This window comes from Salarias fasciatus, chromosome 6 (assembly GCF_902148845.1).
Source record: "Salarias fasciatus chromosome 6, fSalaFa1.1, whole genome shotgun sequence".
NCBI classification, from domain to species: Eukaryota; Metazoa; Chordata; class Actinopteri; order Blenniiformes; family Blenniidae; genus Salarias; species Salarias fasciatus.
The window spans coordinates 23,554,947-23,575,075 of NC_043750.1; positions in this window are offsets into that span (position 1 = coordinate 23,554,947).

The window sequence follows — 20,129 nt, forward strand, 5'->3', positions numbered from 1 at the left end:
AGTAAGCGGACGATCACGGCTGATGGAGGTACGTATGTGGTGCTCATGTTGTATGGTTTACAAAAAGCACTGAAAACCAGATATGTGGTCGTATCAGCTTTGACTGGATTTATATTTAAGAAGAGTTTCAAGTTGGCACTTTAATTACTTTCAATGTTTTTCAATTTATTTAGAACAACTCTGACAGAACAGAATAACTTTTTTTAACAGCGTAATTAGGAAGACCGCACGAGTGTGATCGTGCTACCGTGCCAATACAGATTTAGAAGTTCATTAATTTTGTGCCACAAATCATACAGCAGAGTAAATAAACCTATGACAACTTTAGTAATTAATGTTAGAAGCAGTAACTTGCACATGGAGGCAGTACGAAGCGAAGCATTATATTAGTGTCAGTGAAGAGTTTAGAAGTCTCCAGATAGGACAATCCGCCAACAGTCCTTTTCTTCTTTAATGTTTGAAATCATCCAATCGTCCATCTACTCTCTCATGCAGAAGAACGGTGGTGTGCATGCACAATAATAGCACTTCTAAAAAGTACCATTTTCCCCCATTTACAAGGAGATGGAGTCGGAGTATTTTCGAAAAGATCCAACTTGGGAGAACGTTTTCAAAAAGTTACATTTTCAGTGGCTCTGAGCACCGTTGTGTAAATGTACACTCAGAAGTTTTCTATTTTCACTTGAAAACTTTTCAGCGGCGTCTCAAAGTCGCTGGAACTCTGTGCTGCTAGCATGCTGACAAACGCATTTGGGTCAAATCAGTACTGCAGGTCGTACGACTTCACAGTTAAGTGTTTTTCCTCTGTACACTGCACTCCATGCCTGCGTTTGTTTGGAGGCTCTGAGGTGATCTGTCCCCGGGCCGTTATCCAGGCCTGCACACTGGGAGCGCGCTCTACCCTGCCACCACTGATCACTGAACTCCTTCTCTGCTCTGACGCTGTAATGACTCTCTTCACTCCAATCACTCCCGATCTCGAATCAGAGTGTGAAGCTTTTCCTTCCCAGCACCTCACATTGACCTCTTCCGCTCGACGAACTTTCCAACTCCGCTGTAACTGTATGCTCTCTACAAAAGTAGGCTTTTACCTTTATGCCTTCACTTCTCTGTTTACTTGCTTGTATTTCCTTGCGTGATTGTTTTGCAGCGAAGGAAACCTTGGTGTGCTTTAATGTCTGACTGCCTCATGTAATAATAATACCATAAAAGTTTCTTCTTCTTTTCCTTCTCATTAAACTCAAAATCACTTTGCAGGCTTATAAAAATGTAATTATTCACAACACAAGGGCCAGTGTTGATCTTGTTGTTTTCATATCTGCAGTGCAGCAGCTAAATATAAGAAAGTCAATGCTTCTCTGGTTTTCTTCTGAGTGTTTCACTGTCAAGTGACTCACAGAGATACGTGTAAAGAGGCAGAATGATGGAAATGATTCAGTAGAGCATGATATTACTGATATATAGAGATATGAGGAGACTCACACAGCAGGATGCCTTCATGCAGTGTTTTGGTTTTGGACAGAAATTCTCTGTCAGGAGTAACTTGGATGTAATCGCAGCTATTCTTATCCTGTTTTAGTGGATGTTCATTTGAAGTGTGCACGCAAAACCATGAGACAAAAAGGTGGAATTCCATCCTTTTTTTTTTTAAATAATTTAATTTGCTCGAAACAAAGTACGAGTCCCTTCAGAACCACAGAGAGAAAAGTGAGTCCAAACTACAACAGCTCTATTGCCTCTTTGTTTTTTTTGCCAGCTTTTTGATGCCCTCAGCCTAGTTGTGCAATTCATTAAACACCGTTTGAAATCCAATAATATTAAATTCCAATCTCTAATTGAAACACTTAGTCGGTATTAAATGCACCTGTGTTTTTTTCTTTTTTTTTTTTTTTTTTGCTTTTCTTTCTCTTAAACTTTTCCCTTCACTTGGTTCACCCTCTGATGTAAAGCCCCCAGCAGCAGAACACAACTCACACATTACCATAAAAATCTAAAAGCGGTGGGGATGCACTCGGTCAGACTACAAAGACCTGCGCTGAGTGCTGTAATTGAGACCAAGTGCTGACAGAAAGTGGGGGTTAGGGCGAAGGTTAAGTTGGGGTCTTTTCATCCTGATTCTGGACTTGTAAAGGTTTAAGATACTTGTAAAGTGAGCCGTACAACTGAGAAAGATTAGCAGATAGTGGGGATCTGTGCTTTTTCTGGGCTGTCCTCTGGATTGCTGTGAATGAAGACAGGAAGAGCTTGGAGTGCAGCGACATTTAATCTCAGCGCCAAGGTTACAACTGCTGATTTTATGTTTTCTTTGTTGCATCATGACGTAAACATCAAGGATCCAGAAAATAACTATGATTCTGTTTTGCAGATATAAACAGAGACGGTTGGTATAAATGGGCTAGCAGGGCTAAGCCCTCCCAGCACAAAAAGACAGCTAATACAAAAAAGATGAACTTTTTTTTTTTAAATAACTTACAACAGATTGTTCTAAGTTTAGATACAAACAAAGGTAGCAACAGCACCAATCAGTCAAAAGGAAAACATAGAATATCTTTAAACTGGCTGATTTTTTTAAAGCCCCAGCAGATACATTCATTTTGTTCTTGTAAGTGATTGACAGGTGTCATGTCCCGCCCCCCGTGGTTTGCTGAGCATTTTGGGCGAACTTCAGTTAGCCCACAGGCCACTGGCTTTTGACCAGTAGCGGCGATTTAACACAGCGGTGCTGCTATTTGTGCCAGAGTTGGGAAGGACGGAGAAAAACTTCAGCTATGGTGGCGTCAGCATGAACCAGGTGGAGTATTTGCTTTGGATAATCCAATTATTTGCTTTGATTGAATGCACTTGCCACGCTGTCTATCGAGACGGACTTCATCCAAAAATTACCAGACTTCAACGACATGGTGATTGACCTATTTACATCCCAGAAAGGCGTCGATGTGAGCTTCTTTTCAAATAAGGTAGGCCCATGTCGACCTGTTAAAGGACTGTGACGCCTTGTTTTTGCTGAGGTTATCTGTTGTACTGAAGGCGTGTTTGGCTACATGTCACCTAACACTTGTAATATTAAGACAGGTGCAGCAGGCTATCTGTGGGCAGTCGTTGAAGTTGGGTTGGAACACGTCTGTAGTGTGTAAATGTGTGCGTGAGAGAGAGAGAGAGAGAGAGAGAGAGAGAGAGAGAGAGTTGATGTAGAGCACTAAAAAAATATAGTGTACCTGTAATTGATGTAACTGTGTAGTGATGTTGCTTTTGCAACTCTGTTAACTATTTAATCTGTAGTATGCAAGCATTTGTTAGCCCCCCCCCAACAAATTTCACCACCAGCCGCCACTGGATGTACATATATATTAATGAGGGCCACAACTTAAATGCAGCAAATAACAAGAAACACACCGATTGGGAGCAGTTATTACCAGTTGATCTTCAGGAATTCATGTGATTTCATGTGATTTTTTAATGGTCATTCAAATTACAAAGGAATCAATGAGGAAATGTGCTCACTGCTGAGTAAAACCAGAAATTTATATTAGGAGCCTGTTTAAAGGGGCAGGAAATATACATACACATATAAAAATGCTCCTCCAGGAAGCCTTTCTAAATGTACACCATTGTATTTTTTTAGCCTAAAGATAAACCAATCATAATGGTGTCCAGAAACATGCCATTCTTTTTGTTTTTTCTTGATTCACAAAACTGAGTTGACTGTCTGATGTAGAGAAGCAATCGTCTGAAGCCTGGAGGAGTCACTCGGACTAGATTAAAAAGGCAGATTAAAAAAATATGAACGACATTCGGAACAAGAAAAAAAAAATCTTTACATGACCACCTTTAAACTTAACCCTGTGTTAGTTTACTTTACCATGATCTGAATTATATTTTTGAATATGCTAACTTGCATGATCATCTACATAGATTGCACTTTCAGTTTTATGCATTCTGAAGTAGATCATCTAAAAAAAACACCGTGACTGACATCAAACAGGAGTATTCAGATGAAGATTTTACATGTACATGAGCCTTATCTGCAGGAAATGCTATATTTATGTGTTTGTTTGCTTACATTCGCTATGGTGTGAAAAGATGGAGTGCTGCATTCCCAACAAGCGCAAAATGAAATGCCAAATGATGGAATTGGAGGTTTTGGAAGAAGAAGTTATCAAATATATCGGAGTGTAACAACATAAATTCTAATTTGTCAAAAAAAAAATGCATCTCTAAAGATAGAAAAGGTGTTTTTGATTAAATTCCATGCGGATTGCCCAGTGTATGCATGTTTAAAACAGCGTAAAAAGCAGGTGAATCATTCCTGTGAGTTTGCGGCGGAAGGTACCGCGACCGTACAATGGATTTTAGCCTGGAAGAAGTTATTTCTTCACAACATTAAAGAACCTGTACTGTTGCCACATATCTACTGACTGACAATGAGAAACAATAAATGGATAAAGCAGAGGAGAAAGTTTGGAAAGTGGAGATGATACAAGTAGGAGGAAGAGAAGTTGTTGAGTAGTTTAACGCTTGCATGCTATTGTGAAACTGTTGTAACGCTTATTATTGTTCCTCACTTTTGCTGAGTGACTTATTTCATCTTGCAGCTGAGATCATGGCTTCAGAATGTGAGATCGGTCTGAGAACACACGAGATCGAGGTTGATCAGCTATCCTGCATTTAACCGCAACTACCCGATGTGGAATTTTTCATTTTCCTACGACTGTTTTGACTGTTTGTTTCTCGTATGACTTTGGAGTAACACCGCAGAGATGCTACACATTTCGGCTTCCTGCCGCATATAATGGATAGTTCTCAGACCGCCTGTGTTTAACCCCGCATCACCCACTCCGCCACAGTCCGCAACAAAATATGTTTCAAAATTTGAAACATCATCTCGGCCAGCTTCGGACTATGGCGTCTTGATTTTCCATCATCTCGCAACGCATTTCGTAAGCCACAATTTGCCTTCTCCGTTGTTTTGAATGGAGTACAGCTACATAAACGCCTTTACCTCAGCAGAGCGAGTTTGTCAGTGTGAAGGAAATGCATCTCTTTGTTAAATAAGTTAATAGGAACAGATTCCTACACAATCGATTGCAGCACGAGTCTTTTCAGACAATGAAAATCACACTGCGCCTTGTAAAGTGCTCCTCCCTGTATTCGACGTGACCTGGAAAACACAACTGGTGTCCTTAATTCATGAAGAAAAACAATAAAGAGTGTGTTACTTTGCTTGTGTTGCCAGACACGATCATCAGTACATCCTTTGTGTCGATCACATTTTGAATTGTAATATCAAATTTGGGTTCACCAAAGGCCCTCAGACTGCCGGATCAAGTATAAATGTCTGATATACAATAGAAATATCAACCTACGATAATGATGGTCTCTCACAGAAATAAAAAACTGAGACCTGAGATTCAACTTGAAGGATATCAGCTGGAATAATTTATTCTCTTTGAAATGGAACAAATCAAAGCAGTGATAATGACTAGAAGAACTCCCTTCCTTGATTACAGTGTGTCGTCTCTGAAGTCTGATTGAGAGACACAACAGTATGTTTCCAGTATGCTGAGGCTGCGGAGGAAATCGAGCAGTGATGAATAGTCTTCACTGATACACCGTAACGTTAGTTGAGGCAGAAGATGGCCTGTCTGGAAAACTAGTCTGGAAATGGACAGAAAATGTAAAGTACATGTCCAGTTTCCTCTTCTATGTTTGGGGAGTGAGCCTCTCGTTATCCGGAATAGAACTGAATTGAAATCCATCAATAATCACAGAGGGGATATTTTTGTAGCATCGCTCCACACAAACACATAATTATTAATAGTTAAAATATCAATACGGCAGAATAAAGTTGAACAATTTCCTATTGCATATTAAAATATAAGTGGCTAAGTGGTGACTGGTATGAGCATAGAAGAATGAAATTCAAGAAAAATGCAACAAACTCGCCACCGCAGACACAGTGCAGATGTTAAGGATCTCAGCTGCTTCAAAAATAGATGTTTTCAGTCTCTCAGTAAATGGAGCGCTCATTTAAAAGGGGAGTGTCTGCACAAAGGCTTTTAACTTATCTTGTCCTCAGGTTAATCATGATAATGATTCATTCATCATATCAGCATTATGGAGACACCTAATTACAAAATAAGCACCTCTCTTACAGTCAGCCAGAGCGAGAATTGTTTTTGTTGTGGTATTTTTCAAAATGCCTTCATTTCCACAGCCAGCCCCACACAGCCCCTATTGTTATAAATGGCGAGTATAATCTTGAAGCTAAAGTGTGTATCAGACCTCATAATGACAGAATACTCTCATCCCATCTAACTGAAGGCAGCATTATCCTAATGAGCCTGTGGTCGTACGCAGGCCAGCCTCGGCAACACAGTAATCCTTCTCTATGATGTTCTACACTAACAAAGTCCCAAATAATCAAATATAGGCCGCACATATTATAATAAAGGACAATAAACTGTGTTCAAAGGCACACAGGCAGACATTTTTCAGGCAGCTCTGGTGGGCTGCAGCTGTCTGTCTCTCTGTGATTGCAGGTAAAACCACAAAAATTATATTCAAATTTACAATCACGGAGGTCTAAGTTGGTAAAATGCAGCCACACTTTTTCTTTTGCACTGCAACTGCAGAATGACTGCATGTGCACGATCTTGACTGACTCACTCCACCCACGTCAAGCACCAGGGAGTTTCACTGGAGTGATTTAATTACTGGATAGACAAGAGATGTTACATGCAGATGCCTCGGCCAATTCCAATAATTCTAAGTATATGCACATAACTCAATACAAACACATAATAGGAACTCAGAAACAAAGCGATAGGTTTTATAAGTGATTTTTTTTCTTTTATGTCTTCATTGCAACTTCTTCAAGAGTTTTGCCAGAAAACACAAAAGTGCAGTTTTGACATCCTGTCAAAAATTACAAACAAACAAAAAAGCCCAAAGCAAAACAAAGAAACAAGCCAGTGTGGGCTTCACTGGTGGCTTTGTAGCAGAACTACAATGGAGGGAGGCAGCAAGATGACACTCTAGCAGAGTTTCTCTTTGGGGATTCTGCTAATGAATCCCACCTCAACTCTAATGTGGGGTTACAGTTTGTATGGCTTCAGAGAAGTCTGCCAAAACGACATAACAGGTTAAACCTGAATCACACACACACATAAACACACACACACACACACACTGCAGTCTCTCATAATTGTGTTGGTGTATATAGAGAGCAATAGAGCTCCACAGAGGAATAGACTGAGAGACTCAAGCATATAGATGGATTAAAGATGTTTTACCCAAATAAATACAGACACTGCAAGCTGCACACCGTTGTGCCACTAAACCTTATGAGGTGCCTTTTATTGTCTGAGTCAAAATCTGTTCTCACTTTTTTCTCATTCCTCCACAGATAGGTGCATCTATTGAGCTGCAGCTTGCTTAGTCATACACCCTAGATATATTTTTTTTCTTTAGAAAGAATTTGTGAAAAGTAAGTCAGTGTAACATTTAACCCTGAGCATCCCCAAAGAGAGCTGGTGTTCTGGTGGAACTTCTGCAAACAGCGGACTTTACCAAACATCAGATTAAAACTGCAACTTGGAAACATCAATGGCCATAAGTAGTAGAGATGTAGGCGTAGATGGAATGACAACATGACTATTGACTATTCTTTAAATACTGTTGAAATAAAAAGTAAAAAAAGAATGCATGATATACCTTCAGTCTCTATTTTCAATGTTTTATTAAATGTTTTTGTTGAAATGAGATTGGCCCTTTAATCCCACTGTTTCTTCTCAAACTAAAACAAACAATGAAAGTCAATGGACTCTATTTTCGTGCCACAACACGGAAGTGTGGAACCAGCACAGTGATTATTTTAACTGGCGTCAGCCCCTTGCAAAGTCAATTTGGTAATTTTGTAGACTGAGACAGGTGTGGCCTCGTACCAGTTTGCGGTATCGACATATTCCCTACCTCCAGGTCTCCCACCTCCTTGGTCCCTGGGTCTCCAACTGGTTCTCAGTGGTTCTCAGAATATCTGGGCAAACTTGATTGACAGTATTAGCGACTTCCTCCCAGGCTGTTTTTGCACCATCAGCCAGTGGAGGTCTGTTCTCATTTCCATATATTCTGATAGTGCGAGCTCGGACCTCTCGGACCGGCACATCAGTTTCCTCCTGGGAGAAGTTTGGCCGCCTGGAGCTGCAGCTGCTGCTGTCGTCGTCCATGATGGTGCCCAGAAGAAATTGCCACTGCGCCTCGCCCGCAGCGCTATTAAAGGGGAGGAGAGGCGTTCATTTGATTGGTCAAGATTACAGTCGCCTGGGTTAAACCCAGTAACTCCTTCTCTCGTCCCTCTTTGCTATTTTGCTATATGCGCTGTGCATGACGATAGCAAAATTCCCTGGACACAACCTGCTGTGTGCTGCGCAGGTGTGGCGTGCTGCGAAAATAGTCCAATGTGCCAAAATAAAGATTGATGACAACTTCAAAGCACCGTCAAGCCTTCGTATCTAGCCAGATGAAAAAAAACTCAAGAAAAAAAGTTTGATTTAGGTGTTTTCTAACTTTAATAACCTTTCATTAGTTGTTGTTACTTTCAGTATGACTGTTGCAGTCACAAATTCAGAATATTTCTGGACTCATTTTTTTGTTTGTACTCCAAAGAATTCAAGAATGACACCAAATTTGATTTCTTCTGCCTTTTTCCTGCCTTTCAGGCATTCGTAGGCGGAAAGGGCAACAGAATTCAAAATGAGCATCGAGATATGAAGTTATAGATTATATGATGGACCATTCACAGATGAATTTCTCGTTTTTCGTCCTGCACTAGCTTGAATTCAGTCAATAGCTGAATCAATACACCTGACTCGAATGAGCGGGGTCGATCAACTCGAAACTTAAACACAGCCGTGGCACACAGGATGAATCAGCTGTGCACGGTCAGAGCAGAGCAGGCATGTGTTTTGAATTCATCTGCATAAATACAACACAATTTGCTTCATAATTCCTTTGCTTTTTTGACCCAGACCACAAGAAAAGTCTCAATATCATCTTGTCACATTTTATTGAAACTGCAATGTCTGGGTCTTATTAGAACTCTGCAATAATATTAACAGTGTACAGCTGAGCATTATTCTGTAGCTGGACTCACAAAGTTATGAATGTACAGGAGAGAAAAACATGGGTCCAAGTTGACAAACCGACTTTCTAATTAAATCTTTGCCCCACTCTTTGCCTGAGCTGCTTCAGGTGCCCAACATGTTCAAACTAGGACAACAGAGAAGGAGCTGTTCTTCTCTGACTGCCCTCTTTAATCTTCATTGTACCAGTGTCACCCTGTTCTAAACTTATCAGATAAACTCAACCAAGTAAAAATAAACTGACCTTCTGCTGAATGAGGGCTGGTGGAAGACTCTGAATTCACTGCTCTCTGAATCCATCAAAAAAAAAAGAAAAGAAAAGATCACTACACAGTCCACTTTATTCGAGATGTGCTTTCCATTTTAGCAGTTTTAGGTGTGAGAGACCACAAGTCTCCTACTAGCATGTGTTAATAGCAATGCCAGCCACCTTCTGTTGAGCAGTCCAAAGAGATTTGTGCCAAACAGTCAAACAGTCACAGTTAATTTTTTTTCTACCTCTATTTTTAGCCCTGTTGCACTGTTTGACCAGATTATCGTATGTTGTTGATGTTGCTGCTTCCCTGCGAGCGGTGTGATGGTGCCTTGCTGTCTCGTACCTGCTGATCCGCAGAGCCACGTTTAGCGGGTCAGCAGTCACAGACGGTGGCGCTGGAAGGATGGTTTTGTTTAAAGGTGACCCATTACAGGTCTTAATATTATACTGTCTTGTTCCTGTCACATCAGGAGTTGCACTTATTCAGCCCTGCCCGACCGTGAAGTCAGTGAAATGGAATAATGATGGTAAAATGCAATTCCTGAACTCAGCAGGGAACTAGCTATATCAGTGGTTCCCAGCCTTTTCCTTGAGATAACCAAATTTTTACCAAGGTAGACTGAGGTGACCCCCCCACCCCGACGTGTACAAAACTATGCAAATATACAAAATATGTTTTGCATTTAAAGCTAATTGGTGTGAATGTGAGGTGCAACCTGTCTTTTTTTTTCTTTTCCAATATGTTAGGAATGGCTCCAGAGTTAGGTTTGTAGAAAACGAACAGCTGGAGTTTTATTGTTGGGTTATTTGTACATGCATATTATGGAAAATATTTGTTCTTTTTGTAATTATAATCATCATATATTTTGTTACATTTGACGTAATTAAGCAGTATTCACTGAGCACATGTAGAATCAACAGAAGGATGTCAATGTTAACCACAAATACACTTAGTTTTATTATTGTGTCACCATTGGGGACTCAGACATATCATGCAACAGTCATATCTCTCTCTATAAATAGACCCCAGTTAAACACAGTCAGAAGAGAATTCTCATCAACTGGAGTTCTCTCCCTGAGACTGAAGAGATTTATTAGAGAGCTTTTTATTTGGTTTAAGAAGCAATCTCATGTCATATAAACATAACATGAGTTTGATATTTCAACATGTCATGGAGAGCATTCAGCTTTGAAGGTTGGAGGAGTCATGCAAAACTCGCCCCTTCAGGCCAGGAAGTCAGAGATTCACCTGCAGCCTGCAGGCCGGCTCTGGCCTGATCTCTGCCACGTTTCATCCCCTCCACCAAGAAGATCAGCGCTACCTGCAGGCTGGGGCTGCAGAGTCACCACATACAGGTTGAGTTGCTTAAAGGTAATTTTTACATTCTTTATTAATGCATTTGAGAGATTGTTATCGACCAGCAGAGCATTAGAGGTCTTGGGAATGTTGTCTGTGTAGTAGTTTTTTCACAAGAAGTCACTGATAAAAAGGTGAGAATAACTTCAAGAATTGACACCAAGCAAACCGTAAAACTCCTCTGTTTTCTTTATATAATAAAAGTCTGACTCAGATGCTGAGATGATGAGATCAGTGCTTCGTGAGGAAACATCCATCTGAAAACAGCTTCCGACTCTTTGTTACTCTAGGTCGTCATCACGCTGGATAATCAATTTAAAACAACAAGTTGGCGCCCTCGTGGTAACGGGAGATCGATAAGAATCTAAACATTTAAACCGTCTGGAACTTTTGTACAGAACTGTACCCCGCTTTGATGTCACTTTTATTAGCGGCACTGATTTCAAGATAACATCAGATAAAACCCTCCCATCCTCCCAGGACGGATTTATCTGATCTGAAACATGTAAATTCAGACAAACACTAACACAATCCGAAACACGATTAGGTGAGTACTATTTTTGCAGTCTGTGCCTACACACACACACACACACACACACACACACACACGTATAAACTACCAGTGCATGTTTAAGAATGGAGATCATGCAGTCAGGAGTCTGAATTATTCAGCCGGTCCACACTGTCACTCTGTGCTTACACAATGCTGAGCTGCTGCTCAAACACATCAGCAGCAACACGGCGTTCACACGGTTTGACAACGCGCACACTTCACTGCGCGTGTGTGACGCGCTCCCTCCCAGTATGTCAACCCCGTGTCGACGGCGATTCAACTCACGTTTCTTTGGGTTGATTTTCACGGCGTTTCCTCGACACTTGCTGTCCTCCTGCCCTTGTCGTCTCCCTCACTGATCTGTGTCACGGACCTTTGTCTCTGTTGTTTGAAAGACGGTCAATATGAACCGTGCCGTTGCTCCAGAGCTGACAGGCAGAGACGGGATGAGAACATGGGCTTTGAAAGAGGGACGAGGGGATATCTACATCTCATTACCTGGTTGTCTCCGTACATGCGACACATCCAAGTCTTGGAAGAGTCACAGACTGCAATACATCAGGAGCCACAAAGCCGGAGCGCGGAGCTGCAACGACGGACAGTATTCAATTTCAAACAAACCAAATGAGAAAAGCAGATAAAACCATTTTTAATTTTTAGACATATCAACAGTTCAGCAGCCACAGTCTGGCAGCGGCTCTTAGCATTTAGCATTGAAGCGTGCTTCTCATTTGTAATTTAATTAATATTCAATTTAACATTTCCTGAGACACACTCATTCCGTTCTGCTTTAACAAACTAATTACCGGCAGAGCAGTAAAGACAAATTCTCATTAAGTTATGTCCCATGCTCCCTCGTTTAAATTGTGGCAGGGCCTCGTCGGATGACAGTGAGGTAAAGAGAACAGGAGGCACAGGGAAGCAGAGCGCAGAATATCTTAAGAAATTTATCTGTTTTTCAGGGGGAGAAAAATGCAACCGATGGTGATAAGTAGCAAATCAAATTTAATGATGGGTGATACGGGTGAAAACAGACCACTTAATAAACAGGTAGATGAAGTTGACTAATGTAGACACTGGCTTTTATTTAATTTTTTTTCACAAACAAAGGTTTAGCTTTTCTTTCTTTTTTTGTGTTTTGCTCATCAAGTGGGCGTTGTAATGAATTCAGACAAACATGACATTGAAATTCTGTCATGAAAGGCTTTTTGTGATGAAGTGATGAATACCTCACTGAGACAAGTGACTCCGCCACAGTTTGATCTGTTAGAATTAATTGGACCACTAAAATTAATTGGATAGGCAAGAAAAAAACAAAACAAAAAAAACAAAACATGAATCTGATTCGTTTGCTGCTAATTAATTTTCTAAATGAAATTAGGAATTACAGAAAAAAAAAAAAAAACATGACATTTAATTTACTGATAATAGAATCCAGCAAGGCAGATAGCTGGATATCTTTTTTTTTTAAAATATATGTTTAGGAGTATATGAAAAGAGCAGGACAGCAGCGAAGTTTCTACACAGCTCCAGGTTTTGATCCATATTTCTTCTACATATTCTGAAAGAGAATAAGTTCACTGCAATGTAAACCTCCACAAAGGCTTCTCCAACTATAACATGAAACAGATGTCACTTGACAACAAAGATTTAAATTCCCAGAATCACACTTATTCAGAAACGAACCCCTATAGTCAAGACAATCTGAGCGTTTAATGGGTCGCTCTATACTGTCAACTCGGCCAGATAAAGACGACTCAGCATTTATTATTTCCAGACGGGATAAGAAAAGGAAGGATGGTGTGAGCATCCTCACTCAAATGAATAATCAGAATATCCTTACTCTTTCTCAGACTCCATCCATTATTCATTTATCTCGATCACTTTATCACCTGAAGCTTCAGACTCAGTTTTTTCATTTTTTTTTAATATAGTTGGTTTATTGGCTCATTTATTTATTTTTGGTTAAATATTGAGATGAAGACAAACTTTCTAAAATATATTCACCTCACAATGAAACAGCAAAATAAGCAATGTTTCTCAGGTTTCTACATGCTTTCAACAATGATTTTATCTTTTTTTTTTTTTTTTTTTTTTGATTGACCAGAAGAAACATTACTGATATTGATTTGGAAACATTATTACTTTTCTTCTTCATCCGCTCCCGTATTTACTGTAAAACTATTATTGAAATATTTAACCGTTTACTACAACTGCAGCACTGTGGACGGGCTTTTAAAGTTTTATAGCTTTGTTGAGCCCAGTTTACTCAATAGCTGTAGTATTTAATTCACAAACTTCTGCAAAAAAAAAAAAAAGAAGCTTTTTTCTAATTTTCTCACAACTTTCTCAGATATACTGTCAATATTTCTGTGCGCTAATGTCAGTAATTGCTTTATTCTTCAGCATATCTTCTGAAATGGTTTCCTATATCATATCTTTCCTCTCTCTTCAGACTCCTGATCTCCAACTATTCAAGTCATGTCTATTATACCATACACGCTCTTGTGTGTACAAGTTTTCAAATTATTGTTCCACCCATTTTGTGGAGTTCCACAGAGCTTTGTTCCAGGACCGATGCTGCTTCTCTTAAGCATGACTATTAGAGGATGCCGCCTAAATTCTTATTTCTATGCAGATGACTCAGAAATCTATTCATCCATGAAGCCAGATGAAACAAATCAGTTAGTCAAACTTCAAGAATGTCTCAGAAACATAAAGACCTGGGTGACCTTTAATTTTCTGCTTCTGAACTCAGACAAAACCTGAAGCAATTGTATTTGGGAGTAAAACCTCAGAAACACACTGTCTCACCATAAAATTACCCCGACCTCTCATGATGCACTGAGCGCTTCTCCTCTTCTCTATTCCCTTCCACTCATCATGCATTTATGAGCCATTTTTGCATTTTCATAACTTTGTGTCTTTCCTGCAGTTTATTTTTTCTTTTATTTCTGTCCTCTCTCCCTTCTTCACATCTTTCTGGAGGATGTACAGTATCTGGATCAGAACCAAATAGGACAATAGCCAAATAAACTGGCTTCCTATCTTTTCTTCTTGACTGGTTCATTTGTTAACTCAATCTTCTCCTCAGCCATCACTCTTACACATTTCTTTATTGTGAAACATCATGCAAGCAAGCAAATGATAATAAGCACAAATTTAAACAAATTTTTAGGAATAGAATGTTCCAATACAAAGTTCCCCAAAACTGAGTCTCTGTCCACACGGAGCCAAAACGGTCATATTTTACAAAACGAATTGCGTAAAGACGGAGTCAGCAAAAAAAAAAAAAAAAAAAAAAGCGTCCACATTAGTGAACTGAAGACGCATGTAAACGCTGTAATACATATGCCAAGCCCACTGGCGGCGCTGCAGTGCAACACAAAAGATGGCGACCTCCGGAGCAAAAGTTAACGAAAGTTTGGTGTGGACGGACGATCGTCGGTGGTGGTGTAGCAGAGATTCTGCATCAATAGCCATAAAAGCGAAGTGAGTGTCTGAAGCGCGTACACGATATTGTAGAGCTTCATTGTTGTTGTGGTTCTGTCGGACTTCTGCGCATGCGTCCTGTTGTAGAAGCGGGGCGATGACGCAATCCTCTCAATAAATATATGCGGCAAAGGCGTAACAGCGGAGACGTCTCAGGCGCGTCTTCAGTTTTTTCCGCTCTGGGACCCGGCTTCAAACTTTGTCGTTTTCAGAGCCCTGAGATGCTGGCTCCGTGTGGACAATGGGTGACTTAGTACAAACATTTGTGCGGATTTGTCTGAGCTTGGCTCCGTGTGGACAGGGCCTGAGTTTCACCATAATCCACAGAGATAAACAGCAGTGAACATTTCTTCTAGTGAGACATGAAAACACTCAGTTTATCTCACTGTTGTGAGATGTACACACACACTCACACACAGGTTTCAATGAAATTGTAGCATCTACGAACTGAACCTTAAGAGCCAAATTCCAGCTTCAAAAAGCAGAAAACAACTTACTACTTACTATTACTACCATGATTTATAAAAAAGAAACAAAGTGGATTTTATTCTTGCATCACAGTACATGTGACTGTCTGAAAGCTTTTGTTCCTGCTCTCTTTAAGGTGAAACTTGATGAATTGCCATACCACATATCACAATGGTGTCTCTCTGGCAAAGTATCACACACTATGATACAACACAGATTGAAGTTTCTGGAGCAAAAATGAAAGTTTACGAAGCGAGATCATACTGCACTGCACCATTTGCTTTTTAATCGTATGGCAGCACAACATGGGCTGTTCTATTTCTGTGTGGAAAAACTCCCCACTGAGACCAAATGATCAATGGGGGAATTGCTTGGCTCCCTTGGGTGATAATTAAGTGTTGTGGCAGAGTAATGTAATAAATCAACACTGCATACATTCCAATTTAGCTGAATTAATACTGCTATTGTCAAAATATCCCCATAATTATATTGTGAAAATCAAACAATGATAATTAGTATTGTGAATAGTAAATCCTTCTCCTGATCAAGACGCCTTCACTCCTGACATACAGTAAGTTCAGACTACAGCTCTTTACTCTCTGTACCCATGTCTTTTTACGTTCACAGTGAAACTGGAAAACTGTTGATTGCTATCATTTCTCCATTCCCATCTAACTTTATGGTTCAATGTTATGTCCACAGATGGGCATTTCATTGTTCCTCATCATCTCATATACAACAACACACAAATGTGTGAATGCAGAGCAAAGAAAAGTAGCACAATTTAATGTGACTTTTGTACGAGAAACCTTATCTGACACTGTACTTGCATTTGATGTTATAATACAGTCTGTTCTTTCGCCACTTTCCCCGTGTATTACCAAGCAACCAAAGATATGAGGTAGCTTTTTTTTCTTCCTCTGTGACCTTTGTCCTGGTGATACACACGTCGCCTTTCTGCACAAACACTCTGGAGGTTGTCAGTCGCAAAAGCGGTAAAAAAAAAAGTCTTTTATTTGCTTATGTTCTTTAAAATGTCATTCCTTTCCTCTCAAACCTATTAACTGGGGTTACAATGGAAGTGAATTCTTATCTGCAGAGACTCTCATGAATGCATCAAAGCCTCGCTGCATTCACTGCATAACAATGAGACTTTTTTACAGGGGGAAAATATTTCATCCAGATCTATAGGGAGAGATAAACAAGTAAATATTATACAGACAGTAATGTCTTGGAGGATGATTAGTTGTGGCCTGCATCGTGCAGGATAAGCCTTGTGGGCTGTGGGAAACCTCAAGGATTTTTTTTTTTTTTTTTTTAAAGCACCGCCGTTTACATGTTGTTCAATCACGGTTAAAGCGATACACACAGATGACAACACAATTTGCTGCAAAAACGTTTGGTGATTGCAGCTGTCAGAGAAAATGTGGAAAATCTGGAGTAAAAATGCTGCATTCAAGGGTAAATAACACAACGCTCGGTTGTCCTGTCAAAGCTGTATATATATCTTAATTTGATCCGGTACTGAGGGAGCGATGCCAGAACAGCCCACAAAAGCCACAGCTCTAATGTCCTTACACTCATCTTCAAACACACTCCACTGAATGAAATTTCATTATTTTCAATCTTTAAATGAGTGCAGACAAAATCAGCCTCTTTGATTAAGTCTCAAACCAAATTGGTTCATATAAGTGCAGCTCAAGGCCTCATCTATCTATTTTGAGGTTTGTAAATGTGCTCATGGGAGTGTAGTAACAACACAAAGGCAACACTTCTGTTTTTGTTCCCATTTTTCATGAGCTGAACTCAAAGGTCCAAGACTTTTCCTGTGTACACAGAAAGCCCTGTGCAATCATCCTGCTGTCCAATAAGGGTCTTGAGTCGCCACAGCTGAGAGGTGGATGGATCGTTAAGGAGAAGTGTTCACTAACTTATTCAGACAGACACAGTCTTCTAGCTGTGAGTTCTGCTCATGAAAAATGTAAACATGTGCCCTTGTAAACATGGCACTCATGAATATGAGTCTTTCTGCGGTCGGAGTGCTCATGATGCACAAAATGACTGATCTGAATGTGGTTGGATTTTTGGCAGCATTAATTGTTCTGCTTGCTGCTACACAGGAAACACCGTGAACATCTGCTGGCATTAACTTCAACTTCTTAAATCAACAAACACTCTCCCGTTGAACACGTTCGGGTTCTTCTTCTCGTCTTTCTACAGCTAAAGCTGCATCCCAACTGTTGTCAACCACTACTGCATAGTTTTGTATATTTTATTTACGACAGATATGTGAAACATCTGAATTGCTTTGCATAATCTTTAAACTCATCTTCCCATTGAATTATGTTCAGACTGCATTAACTGATGAACAAGAAAGCTACGTTTCATGCCCATCTACCCCAAAAACTTCAGACGTTGTGTTTTTGCTCAAGAAAAACATTCTGTCCATTGCTTACAGCCACATCAGAGCTCGGCACTTCATGGGGTTTTCAAATAGGCATTAGCGTTGTTCTTGCTGTTTTGTTTTTGCTACCTGCAGTTTGAGTTTCCTGCTGTCTCTGATTGCTAATTTCTTGTCTAATTGCCACAATTGCTGCAGAGCAACAATTGCCAACAGGAATGCTATAGACATCATCTCCAGAGGCACAAACATCTTGCTGTTACTCATCTGTCACCAGACTGTCTCTCCCACGGCTGCAGACTTTAAAGAATCCATCAAGATAACACAATGTTAGATATATGCACAATGTTTGTTTTCTATATGTGTCAAGTCCTGTTTTCTTCTGAGGGATGTTAAAAACCAGATTCCACTCAAAGAACCAGTCCAAGTTTTCTTTCAATTCTTTTATTGTCATCACATTTCAGGTTCCAGATGCAGGTTATTCTTCAGCCCTTTAAATTCATTTGGAATTCTATATTATCCTTTAGCTTTCCAGTTCTTCAGGTTTCTTAAGTTGCCTGGGACTTCTTTGTGTTGCTTTCCTTTATTTAGCAATTATTTGGATCCTTAAAGGTGCATTAAGGAATTTGCACATTTCATGCGATACAACGGCCCCTGCAGGCCTTGGGTGTAACTGTAGCTTAGTGAAACGCTCGTGCCTGTGGCTTGCGTCCATGTATGTTCACGGAGGAGGGGAAACTGCATTAGCAACTTTGGCACGAAGAGGTGATCGATTCGCAAGAATGGCTTCAACTGAAGTAAGTAAAGTTATTTTGTAACTTTTGGTCAGCCTCCTTCCTCACTCTTTTAGTAGCGCTCGAGTAAAATTTAAGTTTCTTTTGCCTGGTGGGGTCTGTGCTGGAGTTGCAGCCTGACAGGTGTCAATCTCAGAGCGTCCGCTGTCCATGGTGCTGAAAACTCAGATAACAACTCACTGGTTAAATCTGTACCATCTTTGATACAGCTTAAATATAAAATGAACACAGCTGGTCTAAAATTACACAATCCATTCAGATAGATATAGACACAGCTATCTATATCCTTTGGAATTCACGTATATTAGAAAAAAAAAAAATAGACTCGCTGTCTCTTATAGTTGAGAGCAACAAAAGGCACATTCAAATAGGCAGGTGTTTAAGACCACAGCATTCTGATAAAGATAATATTTTTGAAGGTTTCACTGACTCACCAATGGCTCCGATGTTAGGTTTTGGGTAGTACCGCTAGCGGCTAGCATAGTGTTTAGCATACTGTTTAACTTCCCTCCAAAAAGTTCAGATCAAGTGCAAAAGAAAAAAACTTGTTCATGCCGCACAGCCAATCAGCGCTGGCTTACAGCTCTGATGCATTCATGGACAGTCGTAATGTAAGAATTGGCAAATTGGAGCCCACAATCATATGCGTATACCTTCTCGCACACACTGCACATTTTATTATAATAATTTATTCACGAGTAAACGTGAACACATCACATGAAACGGGGCCCTATGACCTTGTGGGCCCTGGGGCGACCGCCCCCTTGCCCCCACTCTGGCTCCACTACAGGTCAGGGCACATTGTACACATCATTGAATATTTGTAACATGTTTATGGTGGAAAAAAACTATTTTTAAAGTTGAAAAACTCCTTAATGCAGCTTTAAGTTTCTTTAGGTTCCTTTAATTTTCTTTTAGCTTTCTTTAGAATTCTTTAGGCTTCCTTAGGTTCAGTAGTACAATTTACCATTTTCTAATTCCAAGAGTTCATTATAGGTTCTTAGGTCTTCGCCAGTTTCTTTCTTAGTTAGAAAACACAAATAATATAGCTCAATTAATCCTACGAGTATTTAAGTCTTTTTTTTTTATTTTTTTTTTATAAAAGTTAATTCAAAGTAATAGAGTACTAATGATGATTTGGCCATAAAGAAGCAAATATTTTTAACAAAGGTAGAGTTTAAATGTTGAACTTATTAACACAGAGGTAGTAAACAAATGCAATGATGAATCAAATACTTTTCCACATAACAGGCTTTTATGGTTCCATTTTAGTGAATTTTTCACTTAAAGGGGCTGTATCATGCAAAATTCACTTTTTGTATGTTTTAACCTCGTTATATAGTTATGTACTCACCAAAAACACCCCCAAAGCATTTTTTTCCTTCGTGCCTGCGTGTTTGAGCTTTCCTCCTTGTTGTGCTGCTCAGAGAGGCAGCCCCTCCCGCACCCGTGAAAATGCTCTGTTTCCCACGTTCACGTCACACGGAGAAGATGGCTCCCCTGAGCCCCCCCCCCCCCCCCCCCCCCCCCCCCCGGAATGTCCCAGGTGCTCCAGAATTCAACAAACATTTCTCCGTGTTAAGCAGCGGAGATATTTACACAACCACCTGTTGTGTCCTGCTTCATGCGAGGAGTGCACAGGTGTCTCCTCCACACCCAGGCAATCAG